Source organism: Phacochoerus africanus, unplaced genomic scaffold (assembly GCF_016906955.1).
Source record: "Phacochoerus africanus isolate WHEZ1 unplaced genomic scaffold, ROS_Pafr_v1 Scaffold_25, whole genome shotgun sequence".
NCBI lineage: Eukaryota > Metazoa > Chordata > Mammalia > Artiodactyla > Suidae > Phacochoerus > Phacochoerus africanus.
Window position 1 is genome coordinate 20,306 of NW_025927397.1, and position 16,969 is coordinate 37,274.

Genomic DNA, 16,969 nt, shown 5'->3' on the forward strand with positions numbered 1-16,969 from the left:
GTGCCCAGATTTTGGTAGGAGCAAAGACTTTCTAGGTGGAGGCAATTGAATGGGCAAAGTACAGGGCACTCTCCTACTCAGTGATAGGAAACCGAATAATTCTGGCCCCCGTTCGGTAACAGCTCTGCCGTGTAAAGAGGAAAGGTGACGGACATGTTTGCTTCTGAGAAAGAGACTTTCACCACGTTCTTTTTATTTCTGTTTCAAAGCCCAGAAACCCACCTGCCTTTTCCTAAGTGTTCCTGCCCACATAGGTAGACCACATCATAAAAATTCATATTTGAAATAAGAAACCTCACTCCTTCAGTCACTTTGACAGCCAGACTTTGGGCTTAAGGAGAAATTACAGATGAATGTCTTTAAAACCCAGTCAAGGACTTTTATGATCCGTTACTTGAATGGCAGGTCTAGCGTTTTCCTATATGGCTTATTTTGACTAATTATCTAATATATCCAGGGAAACTTATTAGAAAAGAATTTGTTTTATTAAGAAAAACCAGCATGAGTCAGAACATTATTTAGATTGCTAATTGTGAAATAAGTTACACACTTAAAAAAAATATCTTGCATTTGTAGCCAATCTACTAATTTCAACTAACTCCAGTTTCATCACGTTTGTATCTGGCACAGCGCTGGAGCTGCAGGAGTGGGTAATGGAAGCATGGTGCTATCAAGGCACTCATAGACTGTGAGAAGGCAGACAAGAACACAGCTCAAGAGGCTAACGCAGCGCCCCCAAAGCTCTGTCGGTGGCCACAACAAAAACCTTCCAGATCCCAAAGGAAAAAACACCTTGCTTGGCGAGATGCGGGTGATTTCGCAGAGATACTTGAGCTGCCTCATAGAACTGAAAGGGATTTTGTCCTTAAAAGGAAGGGCATAAAGGCATTAGTGAGTCCAAGAAGGGTTCCCTGACCTCCATCACGGAACATGTTTCTTCTCCTGTGACTCTCATCAACAATAGCCTGCCCCAGTGTAGCCTGTATAACCTTGGATGTTTCCATTTGGTGTACCGCTTTTTAGTTAATGTCTGTCTAGTTCAGCATGTTGATGTTAGACTACATGCCTATGAAAGCTGGGGCCATCTCTTTCCTTCTTTTTTTTTTTTTTTTTTTAAGCCCTGCTTAGAGAAGGAGCTTGGGAAATGTTTGTTGAATGAATGAACAACATGAACATAGACGAAGAAGCAGGAGATAAGGGCATTTTAGGAGAATGCAGAGTGGTTTATTCAGTATGGCGGGAGTAGGATGCAGAGTGGGATGGGAGACTGGGAAAAAACTGGAGGGAAAATTTCTGAGCTCTTAGCTACCCATCTGGAATGAAAGTAACCAGGTGACAGTGAAAGCCAACCAGCATTTCTAAACAGCCAGTCTGACTCTTTGCCCGCCAACTCCCTGCCTCCTCCATCCCCCAAATAATCTATTGTTTTGTGTGACCTGTGGTTAAAAATCATTGTTTACTCAAAGCCAGGCGGGCAGGTCTCTGACCTTTTCTTTTTCTTCTTCTTTTTTCATCTTCTTCTTCTTCTTTTTTTTTTTTTTTTTAAAAACTCTTTTTGTTCAAACCTCTCATTCGGGTCTAGTCATTCAAAGTGAAAAAGAGCTTTGGGAGAGCAAAAATCTTTTGGACCATCAAAGTGAAGTTCACACCCTGCCTCACAGCATCCTTGAAACTCAAAGCTCTAGAAGGGACATTCGTTGAAGAAATTGAGGCTCAGGTTGAGGAAGCAATTTGTCAGGGGCCACACAGCCGGCAAGGGGCCAAGCTGGGACTGGAACCCAGATGTGTCCCACTTGACTCCAGCTTATCACCCCCCACTTTTCTGAACTCACTTGTCTTTCAGCAAACTTCTGCACTTCCAGGCTTCCTGCCCCAGAAGAGTTTCCTATTTCACATCCAAAGCCATCAGCAACCCTCAGGGCCCTGCCAAACATCTGGCACTTGACAGGGATGTGCCCTGCTTCCCCCTCTCTGCAGGGTGCTGAAGGGGGTGGGTCATGAATTATGCCTTGATCCCACCTAGCCACGCAGAGGGTAAATAAACAGGAGCCCATGTGTGGATGGAGGGTGAACGTTAGGGATCCCTCTCTGAGCGGCTACCAGCAGGGGCAGGAGAGCCCCAGACGCTCCTCTCGGTGGGTGCCTCAGATGTTGCCTCCCTCCTTGGTGGGGGTTCCCTGAGCCTCTGCCACACTCTGTGCCCTCAGTTTCTACCCCTCATAAACCCTCTCTTAATCCTCCTCTGATACGAACTGCTTCTGCATCCCCTAACATGCCATGTTCGGTCATGTGCCGCATTATCCTTTCTGCTCTGTCCCTTGTTGGGAATTTTCTCTTTTGATCTGTAGGCCTTTAAGAAAGTTCAGTTTAGGAGTTCCCATCGTGGCACAGTGGAAACAAATCCAACTAGGAACCATGAGGTTGCGGGTTCGATCCTTGACTTGGCTCAGTGGGTTAAGGATCTGGCGTGGCTGTGAGCTGTGGTGCAGGTCACAGATACAGCTAGGATCTGGCATTGCTGTGGCTGTGGTGTCGGCTGGCAGCTGTAGCTCCAATTAGGCTGGGAACCTCCATATGCCACAGTTGTGGCCCTAAAAAGACAAAAGACAAAAAAAAAAGTTCAGTTTAAGAGACACTTCCTGTGTAGCCTTGATTCCTCTAAACTTCAGAGCTCCTTTGCTTATTCTCATTCTGCCCTTTCAGCCACTTTATACATCCATTATAGCATTTATCTTCTTGGATTATACTTGTTCATCTCCCCATCCAAGAATAGAATAGCTGATATTAATAACTACTATTTATTAAGCACTGACAGTATGCTAGGAATTTTGTTAAGAATTTCACTCATGTTGCCATCGTTGGAATAACTTTCTGAATTTGGGACCCCAATTTGAGTTCCACTCAAAGCCAAACCTGATACTAGGATTTAGGTACTAGTACAGGGGATCCCAAGAGGGAGGAGTGAGGGAACAGGGAGAGGGAGACAGGGAAGATGGAAAAGGCAAAATGAGTGTGTCGTGGGGTCCTCTGGCTGTAGGCAGTGGGGGTTCAGTTCTGTCTCCTAGAAAAATGGGAGGCTGTGGCATTTACTACCAGCTACCATGCCTTGCTAGGAGTAGCAGCTGTCCTGTTTCAGGATTAGGAGCTGTCCTGAAACCTGGGGGGATCATTAAGCTTTTGCACTTCTGGGCTGAGCTTACCTACACAGGCTGAGTAGATTAAAGCAACATTGGAGAAAGTTCTGGTGCAGGGTGCTGAAAGATGGGAAATACTTGCTTGAGGTAGGAAGCCGATGGCCCAAGCTGATTCTGAGCTTGCATGGAAACACCTGTCACTGTTGGAACTGAAATTAGGAGTGGATCCACAGAGTGTGGTGAAGGTACAAGAGACATCTGCTATAGCATATGGTTGCATTTTACAGGTGAAGAAACCAAGCCCCCTAGCTCCGAAACTTGGGCTCTTCACTAGTAGTCTAGATTCTGGGTGCCCTCAAGTAAGGATCACACCTTTTTAATCTCTGCAGCTTCAGCCTACCAAACACCTGGTGCCTTCTCGGGGCTTAGTACATGATAGCTGCATAAATAAATGCATTGCCAGAGTGGTAATTTTGGGATTTGTAGAGTTAATTCTTACTGTAAACATTCATCCAACTTACGGTAAGCAACTCAAGGAGCTGAGAGCCAGTCAGGGAAGGCAGACAGTAAAAACACGTATTTAAAAAATATGATAAGTAACTTAAAAGTAGAACAAGGTGTCATGGGAGTTTAGAGAAGGGGTTCACGTAGTTTATGGGTCAAGAAGGCCTTTGGGAGGAAATAAAGTTTAAGCTAATACTCTAAGAATAAATAATGAATGGGGGAGGTGGGTAGGAGGAGGCAAACATGTCGAGAAAGTCCTAGAAGCATGGAGGGATTGATTAGCCAAGAGAAGACAATATAGCTGAGTGTGGTGGGAGAGGAGAGGGGCTGGTGGTAGTAACCAAGTCTGGAGAAGTTGATAGGGTCAGATTTTACACCAAGTTAGGTAATACCATAATAGATACGATAAGAAAAAGTGATTGGAGGAGTTGTGGCTCAGTGGGTTAAGGATCTGGTGTTGTTACTGCTGTGGCTCTGGTTACAACTGTGGCATAGGTCTGGTCCCTAGCCCAGGAACTTCCGCATGGAACTTTCATGGGCATGGTCAAAACAAACAAGGCAATGTGATTTGAGGAAAGTAAGATTGGAAGTGGGAAGACCAGGTATGGGGCTGTTGCTGATTCCAGTGGAAAGATGATAGTAGCTTAGTTTGGTGTCATGGGGATGGTGGGCTTGGAGAAATGGATGGGTTCTGGGCATATGTACAGTCTTCCTTCAGGATCTATGGGGGATTGGTTCCAGGAGCCCCACGGATACCAAAACCATCTGTGGATGCTCAATAAAGTCCCTTACATTAAAAAAAAATGCAAGTAATACAATGGATACAGCTATTCTCCATATACATAGGTTTTGCATCTGTGGCTACAGAGGGCTGACTGTAAGAAATTGAATGGTTAGGATTTGGTGACCCTCTGGAGGGAGGTGAAGTGAGGGTAACTTCAAAAAGGATTCCTAGGATCCTGGCTTAAGCAGCTGGATAGGTGGTTAAGTGGTAGTATTCTTCTCTGAGATAGGGAGCAGAGGATGCGAGGACAACATTGGGGGATGTTAGGTGATAGGATCCCTTCTTAATCATGCTGAACTTGAGAAGCCTAAGAAATATCTTGGTAGGTGAATGACCAGGCTTGAAGATCAAGGGTCAGGACTAGAGTGAGGCAAGCATGGTCCCTAGGGAGCAAAATTTAAGGAAGCCCTCACTCTCAGGGTCCTACAAGAACAGGGTTGGTACTTTAGAATGAGTGTCTCCTTACATTTTTCATGCTGGGTTCCTTGCATGCCTGACTAATCCTGGCCCTGTGTGAGTTACAGGAGAAAGGTTTGGTCTGAGTTACAAGTTTGGATGATATCAGCACTTAGGTGGTGGAGTGGACATGTGCCATTGTTTAGCTTCCCAGCAAGGATTTCCATTTCCTAACAGCACTTAATTTCATTTTGGGGAATTTTTTTCCTTCATTGTGTGTCTTGGTGGGACACTGGGAAATAGCTGCTTGCCTCCCACAATAGAAACCCAAGAGGGCTCTGAAAGAGCACACTGACTATTAGGGTTTGATTCTCAAGTCCCTTGTACTTGGTGTAAATCCAAAGCCAATGGCTCTAGCTTAACAGTTAAGCAAGATGTTCAAAGGAGAAGATAAATAACTGTGGGCCATTTAAGCTTGATAGCTTATCCTTCTGTCCTTCAGCATCCCTATTGCCAGTTTTTGAGGCTGAGAAAAGAAAATATCACCTTTCTCTGTAGTGTGTTGTGTGATGATTTGAGGTCCCTACTGGCTGCAGCAATTTCTGTTAATATCAGGGAAGCCCCTAGAGCTGTGATAGAGCTGGGGAAGTGGGGACTTATTATGGGAGCAGGTCATGCTGAGCCTGAGAATAAAACAAACACCATTGGAAGGAGAACAGAGACAATGAAAGAAACCAGGTCCTCGGTGACATTGTTGGAAACTGCTGAATCACCTGAAATGAATTTTGTTAGTAAGTTGGAGGCTATGCTGCTATAACATAGACTCTGCAGCCAAAGGACTTCCATAACATAGAACAGCCCAGAGGTGAGTGGCGTAGGGCTGCCGGAGTAGCTCTGCCATTCTCAACATGAGGCTTTCATCTCTAGGTCCCAAGTGATTGCTTCAGTTGACCCATTTCCAAACCAGGGAAAGAGAAAAATTAGATTTGGAGAGCAATCAGCTCCTTTTTACAGGATATAACCTGAGGATCGTACTCATCTCCTGCATTTACATCCCGTATCTCAGCCACATCTAGATGCAAGGGAAGCTGGGAAATGTAGTCTCTGGAGTGTGTTCGGAAGAGATGGTTACAATATTTGGATCACAGGAGACATCGAGTTCTATTACTGAAAGGAAGGATGGGAGAATAGATATTGGGTGATTTGAACAGTTTTGCCAAAGCAAAAAATTATTTTTTCCCTCCCTTAAGCCAATTTGAGTTGGGGTTTCTGTTCTTTGCAATAAAAATTTCTCTTGCATGAGACAGGATCTGCCTCTGAGCCTTTGCTCCTCCCATGACCTTTAGGGGACATTCCAGGTCTATGCTTGTTTGAGTGCAATTGAATTTAATTTGTTAAGGAAGGGAGAGGAAAAGAAAGAATTTGAGATTACAGGACCTGTCAGCCACTGTTCTTGGTTATTTACACACTTTATATCCTTTCATCCTTTCATTTTCTTTATCTGCAGGTTGCAGATGAGGAAATTGGGGTTGAAGAAGGTTTACACACACAAATGATAGGTAATAGGACTGCAATACAGCCTCTGTTTGTAGGATTTGAAAGCCTTGTTCTCTGCACTGCTTTCCCACTGTGGTAAATCCTATGGTATTGAGGTGCATGATGCTTATAAGCATAGGGACGTGAGGTGTCAGGAAAGATTGGCAGTGGGGGGCGGTAATGGGAGTGACAGGGAGTAAGAGGGCTGGTGTGCTGTATGTGTGCATGTGTGTGCTGATCCACAGAGATGGAGGCACTCAGAAAGGAGATAGATGTTGAAAGGACTGATGGAAGTTCAGCCCAAACAGCCCTCACCTCCCCAAGACTCCCTCCTTGTCAACCACACCCTTGACTCCTCTTTGACAAGGCACTTGCTTGTCGACTGGGTGTTTATTTGAATAGAGAGGGTCCTGCAGACTCAGAGCCTTCCTTGCTCTGACAAGCTTGGGGAGGCTGGTTGAAATACAGTTGCATCACCCAGGAGCCTGGAATTTAAAGGAGAAAGTGACTTACACCCATTCTGACTAGGAGGGCTGGCAGGAGGGAAGCTGCTGAATTAGGAGAGGAAAAGGGGCAGGAAGTACAAGGCTGCCAGTGGGGGTCAGAGAAGGGTGGGGAGGTAATTGCTAATAAACTGGACTTCCAGGAAGGAAAGCCCACCCTCCGCCCTAAAGGCTGAATTAAGGCTGCCTCAGAATGTCTCATGCCCCAGACGGCTCTCTCAGAAGAATTCTATTGTCTGCCCTTGAGAGGAAACTTGTTCCTTAGAAGGCACAATGAGGACACGACCGCCAAGGACACAGGGAGGAAGCAGGGAGTCCTTGAGTTCTCTAAGAACCTGCTGTAGGCAGCCTTTGGCCAGTGTTCAGGCGGTGGCTGCACATTTGACCCCAGTGGAGCAGCCTGGTTCCTGGGAACGGTGGTGAAGTGGAGGAGTCGGCCTTCTGACGGCTCTGCCCAGCCTAGACCTCTGCAGCCTACAGGTCTCCTTGGGACCTTGTAACTGGGAGTGTGCAGCCTCATTTTTGTCTCCTTGGGACCTTGTAGCTGGGAGTGTGCAGCCTCACTTGTGTCTCCTTGGGACCTTGTAACTGGGAGTGTGCAGCCTCACTTGTGTCTCCTTGGGACCTTGTAACTGGGAGTGTGCAGCCTCACTTGTGTCTCCTTGGGACCTTGTAACTGGGAGTGTGCAGCCTCACTTGTGTCTCCTTGGGACCTTGTAACTGGGAGTGTGCAGCCTCACTTGTGTCTCCTTGGGACCTTGTAACTGGGAGTGTGCAGCCTCACTTGTGTCTCCTTGGGACCTTGTAACTGGGAGTGTGCAGCCTCACTTGTGTCACCTTGGGACCTTTTACCTGGGAGTGTGCAGCCTCACTTGTGTCATACCCCAGTGTGCCCTCTTCTTTGCCACACAGAACATCTCATTACTCCTGGATAAACATCACACATGTTCCTCATCCCAGGTTCGCTCTAGTGTCCCTCCCATCCACTTAAATCTGCTCATCCTTCAGGGCCTGATCCAGTGCCACCTCTTTGGGGAAGCCTTCCTGGATTGCCCCAGGCAGTCATTGATTCCTTCTTTCTGCAAGCTTGTATTATTTTTACCTGCATTTTTTTCATACCTAGCTTATTGTCTTATATTTTGTAGGCATCCAATAAATATATGTCAGTAAATGAATAGTCCTGACTTACTTTATTATTATTATTATTTTGTTTTTTTGCCATTTCTTGGGCTGCTCTCGCGGCATATGGAGGTTCCCAGGCTAGGGGTCTAATCAGAGCTGTAGCCACCGGCCTACGTCAGAGCCATAGCAGTGGGGGATCTGAGCCGCATTTGTAACCTGCACCACAGCTCATGGCAATGCCGGATCCTTAACCACTGAGCAAGGCCAGGGATCGAACCCGCAACCTCATGGTTCCTAGTCGGATTTGTTAACCACTGCGCCACGACAGTAACTCCAGCCCTGACTTACTTTAATATTGTTATTATTGATACAGGTTATGCATGAAATAATTAAGTGATTGTAGCTGGATATGTTCATGGATGAAATTCAAAAGATCTTGTTAAAACTTGTATTTAAAAATTTCAGTTCAGACTGTGTGGTTCTACCTTACTGCTCCTACCTATCCAAGCCTACACTCAAGTGACAGGTGACTTCCTAGATGAGTGACGTCACTTGTTTCTGGCTGTGTTAGGTCACCTCTCCTTCCGAGTCCCATCTTTAAAAGAACAGTTTGGGAACATTTGATGTTAAAGCTCCTTCAATCTGAACGATGCTGTTTCCAAGCCTGAAATATTTAACATATGACCTCCCAGGAATGTTTGTATTTTAAAGGAGTCACTTAGAGGCAAACGTCTCAGTGGTGGCACTTCACTGGAGGATGAAATAGCAGAGTTCCAAAGGCAAATATTAGCAGCACTTTCCTCAGAGTGACAAGGTAAAGTCCCTTTATTCAGCTTCCTTTGAGTACTGTCATTCAACTTGGCATGAATATACCTGATCAAAACTTAAAGAAAAGACATAGAGAAAATTTAAATGCATATTGTTATGTGAAAGAAGCCATTTGAAAAAACTACATACTGTATTGTATGATTTGACCATATAACATTCTACAAAAGGTAAAATTGTGGAGACAGTAAAACAAAACAAAACAAAATACCAGAAAACAGTGGTTGCCAGGGGATCGGGAGTTAGGGCTGGGTAAGGGAACAAATAGAACAGAGAGGATTTGGGACGGGCAGTGAACTATTCTGTATGATTCCACAATGGCCAATGATATTATGCATTTGTCAAAATCCACAGAATGTACAACACAAAGAGTGAACCCTAATGGAAACTGTGGACTTTAGTTAATGACAATGTGTCAGTATTGGCTCATAAATAGTAACAAATGTACTAACAAATGCAAGGTGCCAAAGTAGGGGAAATTGTGTGTGGAAGGGAGAGTTCTATGGGAACTCTGTACTTTCTGCTCGATTTTTCTATAAACCTAAAACTGCTTAAAAAAATAAAAAGTCTATTAATTTTTTTAAAAAAAACCTTAACCACACATTTTAATCATAGCTAACATGTCTATAGCACTTACCAGGTATTGTCCTAAGCACTTTGCATGTATAACTGCTTTTCTTCTTCTTCTTCTTCTTTTTTTTTTTGTCTTTTTAGGGCTGCACTTACGGAATATGGAGGTTTCCAGGCTACCAGCCTAGAGTCGAATCAGAGCTGTAGCCACTGGCTGCTCCACAGCCACAGCAATGCCAGATCTGAGCTGCATCTGTGACCTACACCACAGTTCATGGCAATGCCGAATCCTTAACCCACTGAGCAAGGCCAGGGCCAGGGATCGAACCTGTGTCCTCATGGAGGCTAGTCAGATTCGTTTCAGTTGAGCCATGATGACTCTGTATTGATTCCTTTTCTAAATTTTCACATCAAACTTGTGAGCTAAATACTATTCTCATTTTAAAGATGAGGAAACTGAGGCACAAGAAGGGTAGGGGAACTTGCCCAGGGTTGGGTTGCAGAGCTAGTAATCGGCAGGGCTCCCTTGGACCCCAGGCTGTCTGGCTGCAGAGTTTGCAGCATGCTGTGTTACTTGCTTCTGCCCTTTGCCCCACCCTCAGCAGGATAGGTGCTTCACCTGCTCAGGAGGCCATCTCTCAGGGAGCCTTTCAGATGTGCGACAGGCTGGGGTAGGTGACTCTTTTCTGTGCTGTCATACCCTCTGGCCTTTACTCTGCAGATACACCACATTTGGCATATATTTGTGGAATGTATCTTAAGGGATTGACAAGGAAGAGTTTGGCATGTGTTTCATTGACTCCCAGAGAAACCCTGGACTTCCACTGGGCTACCAACTCCTGTCAACAAAAAGGCAGCCAGCTGAGTGATCTTGCTCTCCTGGTCACTGCTGCTTCCTCTCTGATGTCTGGGGGCCTTCTCTTTGATCACCTGTCTCCATCCTGGCTTGGTCTTGGTGTCAAGGTCACTACTGATGTTTACTGTGTCTACTTTTTTCTCATTGTTGAAAATAAAAATAATGTTAGCCATGCCCCTATCCTTCAACTCTGCTCTTGTTCTTCATGCTTCCTCAAAGTTTTATCTGCAGAAATTCTCATTTCTGGGACAGAGTTTAATCCAAGCCCAGGAGATGAGAACTCAGGGAGACAAAGAGTTCACTTCAAGTGCCCTCCTCTCCTCAAGGTCATTTCCTTGCTAGCGAAGATAAAGAAAGGAGTGGGGAAGCTGACCTCACCATGTCCTAAACACTACACCACGGGTCCCACTCACTGGACAACTGGTGCCTCCTCCCTGTGCCCTGATTCTTCTTTTTTAAAATTGTATTTCTGTTTAATTACTATGAATCATTTAAATGTCTTTTATTGGCACATTGTTTGACATGAAATAACTTAACAAAAAATAATTTATCCTGAAAGGTGAAAAACTAGATAGAAATCCAATATGTTGAGTTCAAGCAGGAAATTCTGTGTATTATAGTCGGCTGATTTTTCTATTTAGGCAAAAAGATTTCTTAGGGAGGAAACTACACTTGCTTTAATAGGGTAAATCCTAACTTCAGACAAATAGTATTGTCTCTAATACCTTAGGATGGTGCATTCCCAGTGGATTAATAATTCCCAACTAATAAATTATTCTATCACACATGAGTTTCCTTCCTCTTGACTTGAAGAAATATGGGTTAATTTGTCACACCGATTCTTCTCATCATAGGAATCAGACCCTGGAGTGGTGAGTGGAAGTGGTCTGAATTCCCCTCCCTGACAAGCAGCCCCTGGGAAGCTGGGCCTCACCTGTGGCTCTGGAGGCTGGGCTCTTACTGAGGACTGTAGATTGCAAAGCTTGCAGCTAAAGGGGGCCTGGAGACTATGCAGACTGGGAAGCTGCTGTGAATGGAACAGGCAGCCTTTTCCATAGGCTGGCTCTGCCTCAGCCACACTTCGCGCCTCTCCCACTCCCTATTCCCAAGAGCCCAGGGACAGCGCTTTCCTTTCGTGCCCCTTATTTACTGCTCCCGTGTCCCTGGGATAACTTCTGTCCAGGCCCGGCTGACATGTCACTTTCTCCAAAGATCCTCTTCAAATTCCCCTCGTTTCCTCCCCTTGCAGAGGCCCTGCTGTACGTTCTCAGAGGGGCCTGAACTTCCGCTAGCATGATGTCCATGGCCCTTACTTTTAATGAGTAAAGTCATATTTGACTTTCCAGTTTGTCAATAAACTGTGCAAGGGGAGAGAATGGCTCTGTCTTGTTGGCTGTTTTCTCCCTCACTACAGTGTCTGGAAGAAAGAGAAGCACACATTAAGCATTTATCAAATAAAGGAATGAACTTTAAAGTACCAGGGCAAAGAGATAGGCCTTAGAGTCAAGGTTGCTGGCCAGAAACCACCATAAAGAGGGCGGCAGAAGTAGCCTATGTGTTTGTTACATTGTGTGCCCCATTAATGTGTCTTTAATAAGTGAAAGAACATTGATTTCACTCTGTTTGGAGGTTGGACTCCCCCTGCCCACCCCCCCACCCCCCAAACTAAGTCTTGAATAGAGTAAAGCATTTTCCTCCCAAGAACCAGAATGGCCTGTGCTAATATATTCTGGGGGAGTTTTGGACCACAGATTAAAAAAAAAAAAAAAGAGCGTTCCCCTCCTTCCAAACCACTTCCTTGAGGATGCACTGAATCAGAGTGAATGGCCAATTGAGCTGCCAGCAGGCCCATTAGAAAGTGGGTTGTCAGAGACTCAAATTACGTAGGATTAACATTAGGCATCTCTGTCTCAACTCAGTGAAAGGCCTCAAGTGTCCTTGGAATTTCAGCGACCTTTCCCCATCAATGATGACATTGTTCTCCTGCCCGATGGCTTAATTCATAGGAAATGCAACCCACTCCTCATCATTGCTGCCCACCGCATCTGGGATGGGGGCTGAGGGCCCTGGAGCAATGAGCTCTGGGCACAGAGATGTTATATTTCCTTGCACCAAACCTCCAGGGCTGCAGGGGCTCCTAAGAGTTTTTTTTCTGTATCTTTCTACAAGCTTTTCAATGGCCTTAGTGGAGAATTAGGAGGCAATGGCACAGGTTCTAAGAGCCTAGCAGGTCTTAAACCTGTCATCAGCGGAGCTTCCTGATGCAAGATCAGAAATACCTTGAACCCAGGCAATGGTGTGGGATCCTAAGCCTGGATAGACTACTTTCATTTAGGGAAGGCACAATGGAATAAGGGTGTTGATATGATTGATCATGAATCCCCTCTATGACCTGAAGAGTTTGCTATTTTGCATCCATTTTCCTGATGCAGGGGCTGTGTCTCAGAGTACAGAGTGGTTGAATGGACGGCTGGAATTCAGACATCAGGTGGGTGGCGTGGGGCTATCTCCTGAACACCTACTTGTGTTACACAGTGTATTAGGGGGTTTAGAGTCCTTTCCTCCTCTGTTTCTCACTGTAGCCTTGCAATGTAGAAACAGAAGCCAAGGCAGAGTTGGCTAATTCTTTTCTGGTGCAGTTCAGGATTGTTAGATCAACTTCTCCAGCAGCTTGGCAGCCAGAGCAGAGAAGATGAGTGACTGGGTGGAGGAGAATGAAGGGTCTGCATGTTGGTGAGAGGAGAGGTTGGGCAGGGAAAGAGATGAGGCTGGTGGGAAAGCAGAGGTGGATCTTATTCAAGGTGACTCCCTCAAGCTAGGAGCATTATGGGTACTCAGAACATGTCCTCCAAACAGACATGCGAATGTTAGAGGGGACTGATGGTGGTGAGTCAAGTTCCTGGACGGTCCAGGGAGGCCTCAGAGCAGTGGTTATGCAAGTGAGCTGTTAGGCATTGTGGGTACTAATGGGGGATAGTGGACTTCAGAGTCTCATCAGAGGAAGAGCCCTTTGGAGCGATGAAGTGCTGCTGAGGGCCATTGTGGGACCATCACTGGGCAGCTGCAGGGGAGTGTGGCAATGGCCACCGGCATTGAGGAACAAGAACCCAATGAGAAACAGACTGGAGTAATGGCCTCTACCATCTTCTGGGTCTTTCACACTATTCTGTGTGGGGATTTTCTGGATGAAAACCTCTACCTTTGAAGAGCTGAGCAACAGGCGTCTCCAAAGCTCTACTTCCAAGGGGGAGAAAATACTGCAAACATCTCTATATCAAGGTCCACTTTGTCCTTGTGGTACGAATGTCACCTGCAGTGTGTAACCAGGAAGTTCAGATGTGGGCTGCGGTGCCTCCTACTGTGTCTTTTCATGGATTTGGTCAGTGAAAGGCAAAGACAGTGCTGATCTATGAATGCATTTTCTTTTTCATTCAGGCACTGCCTTTACTCAGTCAGCCCTGGCTTCCTGCAGCCGAGGTCTGGGCTGTAATAGAGCCAGTCTTATTTTTTATTAAGTTCATGAACTTTGGAGGAAGGAACTTGGAAAAAAAGGTCTCATTACCTTAGGAATGAAGGCTTATGCTTCTTTTAATGCCAGACATTGGTGTGGCCTTGCTTGTTATAGACACAAATAATCCTGGTGGAAAATTGCAGCAGAGTGGCAAGGAGAAAACAGGATGGCTTTTTGGGGTGAAGCAGGTGGGGTGGGGGAGGAGAGGTCAGTGAAAGGTCAACCCAAAATGGAGAGATCCTAAGTAAAGGCATGCAGACTTCAGCTATGGCTAGACATTTGCATATAGATTGACTTTGTCAGACAGAATATGCCATAGACCCTTCCAGAAGCAAGGATAATGGGAAGAACATGGGCTCTGGATTCCAATGGATTTGGGTTCAAATTCCGATTTGGCAATTTACTGTAAGCTGTGTGACCTCAAGTTTCCCAAACCTCCTGAGTTTTAGTTCCCAAATCTGCATAATGTAGAAAAATATCTACCTGGCAGCATTGTTGAGGGGATTGGGTGAGACAGTGCAGGGAAAGTGTCAGGCATTAGGTTTCTAAAGAGAAATGTACAAGGCTGCTGACTTCATATTATTATTATTATTGTTGTTGTTGTTTTGCTGCAAAAAGCTTTACTATTTCCATTTGGTCCAAGTCTTGGGAGATGACCCCAGGATAGTTTAAAAAAATCTGCCTAGTGCCTGCAGAGAAACTTTAGGCAGAAGCACTGACATCAGAGGAGGTTTCTCAAAGGCCCTTGGGCTCCAGAACCTCCTTGTTGTGTTTGAGAGTGAGCCTTTTGAGGACATACTCCAGCTCCACCTGGGGACCATCCAGCCTGCCGAGGTTGATCAGGTGATTGCCCATCTCCTCGGACAATTTTCACCTGCTTCTCCCGGAAGTGGCTCTCCAGGAAGTCAGAGAGTTGGGAGTCTGTGTGGGCAGAACCCAGGACATGCTAATCCCAAAAGGCCTGGTTTAGGTTCTTCTTCATGAGCAGGGCATCTTCCATAGCATCCCAGGTTTTACTCCACTCATCTTGAGATGGCTTCTGCACATCCTGGAAGAGGGTGCAGCTGCAGCACTGGTTTTGCATTTTCAAGCGATGCTCAACACCCTTGCACTTCTCCTTGACCAATTCGTGGCAAAAGTGGTCTCAGCCGCCCAGAGCCCTGTTATCTTGGTTGAAATGGAAGCCTAAAGAGAGGTAGGTGGAGGAGGCCCCCAGATTCAGTTTGACCTGGTGGTTGATGGCGGCCTCCACCTCGGTGGAATAATTCTGAAGAATCTGGGAGCTCATGGTTGATTAGCAATAAGGAGATAAACTGAAAACACGGTGTTGGCTGGTTCAGGAGGCCTAGGATAGCTGAGTGGTTGGTTCCAAAAGTTGTGACTGGCAAAAAAGATTGGAGGATGGTTGGAGGCTGGAGGAACAGGTGTTTCTGGGTCTGTTCCATCCAAACACTGTTGAAGCAAAAGAAAAGATCTGTGGGACTGCCAATTTTTTCAGTGAAATATGGTCTTAGAGTTGTCTAAGGCAGTGGATCACATGATTTAATTGTTGACTGACTAGGAAGCTAACCCTGGCTGGAGTTTTTCTCCTCTGCAAAACGTTGTTGTTGGAGTGCTAGATGTCAGGGCCCAAGCTAGCCCAGTGTTTGCCAAACTTCTCCGTTGATGGGAATCTCCTTAGGGTACTTGTTAAATATTACAAGTTGCTGGCTTCATCCCAGATCCATTGAATAAGAAGCTCCAGGGGGCCCAGAAAGTTGTGTTTTTAACAAGAGCCCCAGTTTCCCCAGAGAATTTGTATTTCCATCAATCCTAGCTGTACCATTCATTGATTAGTGATCAACAAGATAGTTTTTTCTCTATAAGAGTAAAGACTTACTAAAAGATGATCTTTAAGATCCAGAGTTATTAAAAAAAATTCCCTTTAATTGACTGATATTTGGGATAAGAGTCCATCGTTAAGCTTTTAGGAGAAGGATGCCTTTCATTCCTTTCTGCCTTTGGTGTTCTCTCTGTCCGAAATTCCCTCTACTTTGTCCACCTGGCAAATCTTGCTCCTTCAAGAGTCAATTCAACAATCACTTCCTTTAAAAAGCTCCCATGACTCTGTCAGCTGAATCAGGTGCATCTTCCTCTCTGTGCCTTTGTTTTACATCATTTATGAGACATACACAGCATTATGTCACATCATATTTTGTGTTTGTTTCTGTTTCTCTCCACACCAATTCTTGCATATAAAGGTCAAGAGGGTGGGTTCTGGAAGCAAAGTGCCTAGATTTGAATCTCTGAAGGGATCTGAGCAGACAAAACAGACAAAATCACCTTGAATTGGGTGTTGGAGGATGAGCAGGAATTGTCCAGGTGGAGAAAGGAGATTTCCAGGGAACAGCATATGTGAAAGTGTAGAAGTCACAGAAAACACACTTTTCCTGTCTTGGATCATTTTTAAATGAGAAACTCGTTTCTTCAATAATATCTTTTAAGATCTTGAAAATTTTCCATTAGGTCACATTTGGTGTCTTTTCAATTAGACTTTATGTACAAAACCCATAAAAAAGGACTGTTATAATTCTGAAAATAATGTTTTAAATTGTTAAACCAAGGGGAGTCTCAGATATCCCACGTGCTGTATGATTTTGCAAAGTGTGACATGATCCTGCATGTGAACGGCTTTGTTTCAGACATGCCTGGTTAAAGCATGCCTCTTGCATTTATCACTGGGTGGCTTTGAGCAAGTTACTTAGCTTCTCTGAACTTCTTGTGTGAAAAATAGAAATTCACACCCTTTCTCTTTCCTTCGACTCTCAGAGTTGAAAGGAAGCTGTTAAAAACAGACAACAGTTAGGAAGATTTTAAAATAATCTTGATAAACAAGGGCACTGGGCCCTAATACTATTTGCAAGATATTTAATAAAGATAAATGTCAAGTCTAGATTTTAAGACTGCATATACAATGGAGCTTGAGGAGAATGAATTTGGTAGCAGTTCACGTCAGAGACACCAGAATAAAAAAAATCAGAACTTGATCAGAAATCAAGTTCAATTGGCTCCAAGGGGATAGTGTAACACGAAAAAGGAACTTTTTACTTTGGCGTCATAACTAGGTTGGCAAACGTATTTTAGCTTTGTAATGCCCAGTGTTGTCAGGAAAAAGGAGACTGGGACCCTACAGGCACTGTAGGTGGGAATATGAAGTTAAATAGTCATTTTGCAGAACAATCTGGCACT

At 45.0% G+C, this 16,969-nt stretch overlaps 1 pseudogene; it reads right to left on the reverse strand.

Moving 5' to 3' along the window:
- Positions 1–14,476: 14,476 nt before the first annotated feature.
- On the reverse strand, positions 14,477–15,029 carry LOC125119271 (ferritin light chain-like; annotated as a pseudogene).
- Positions 15,030–16,969: the final 1,940 nt, after the last annotated feature.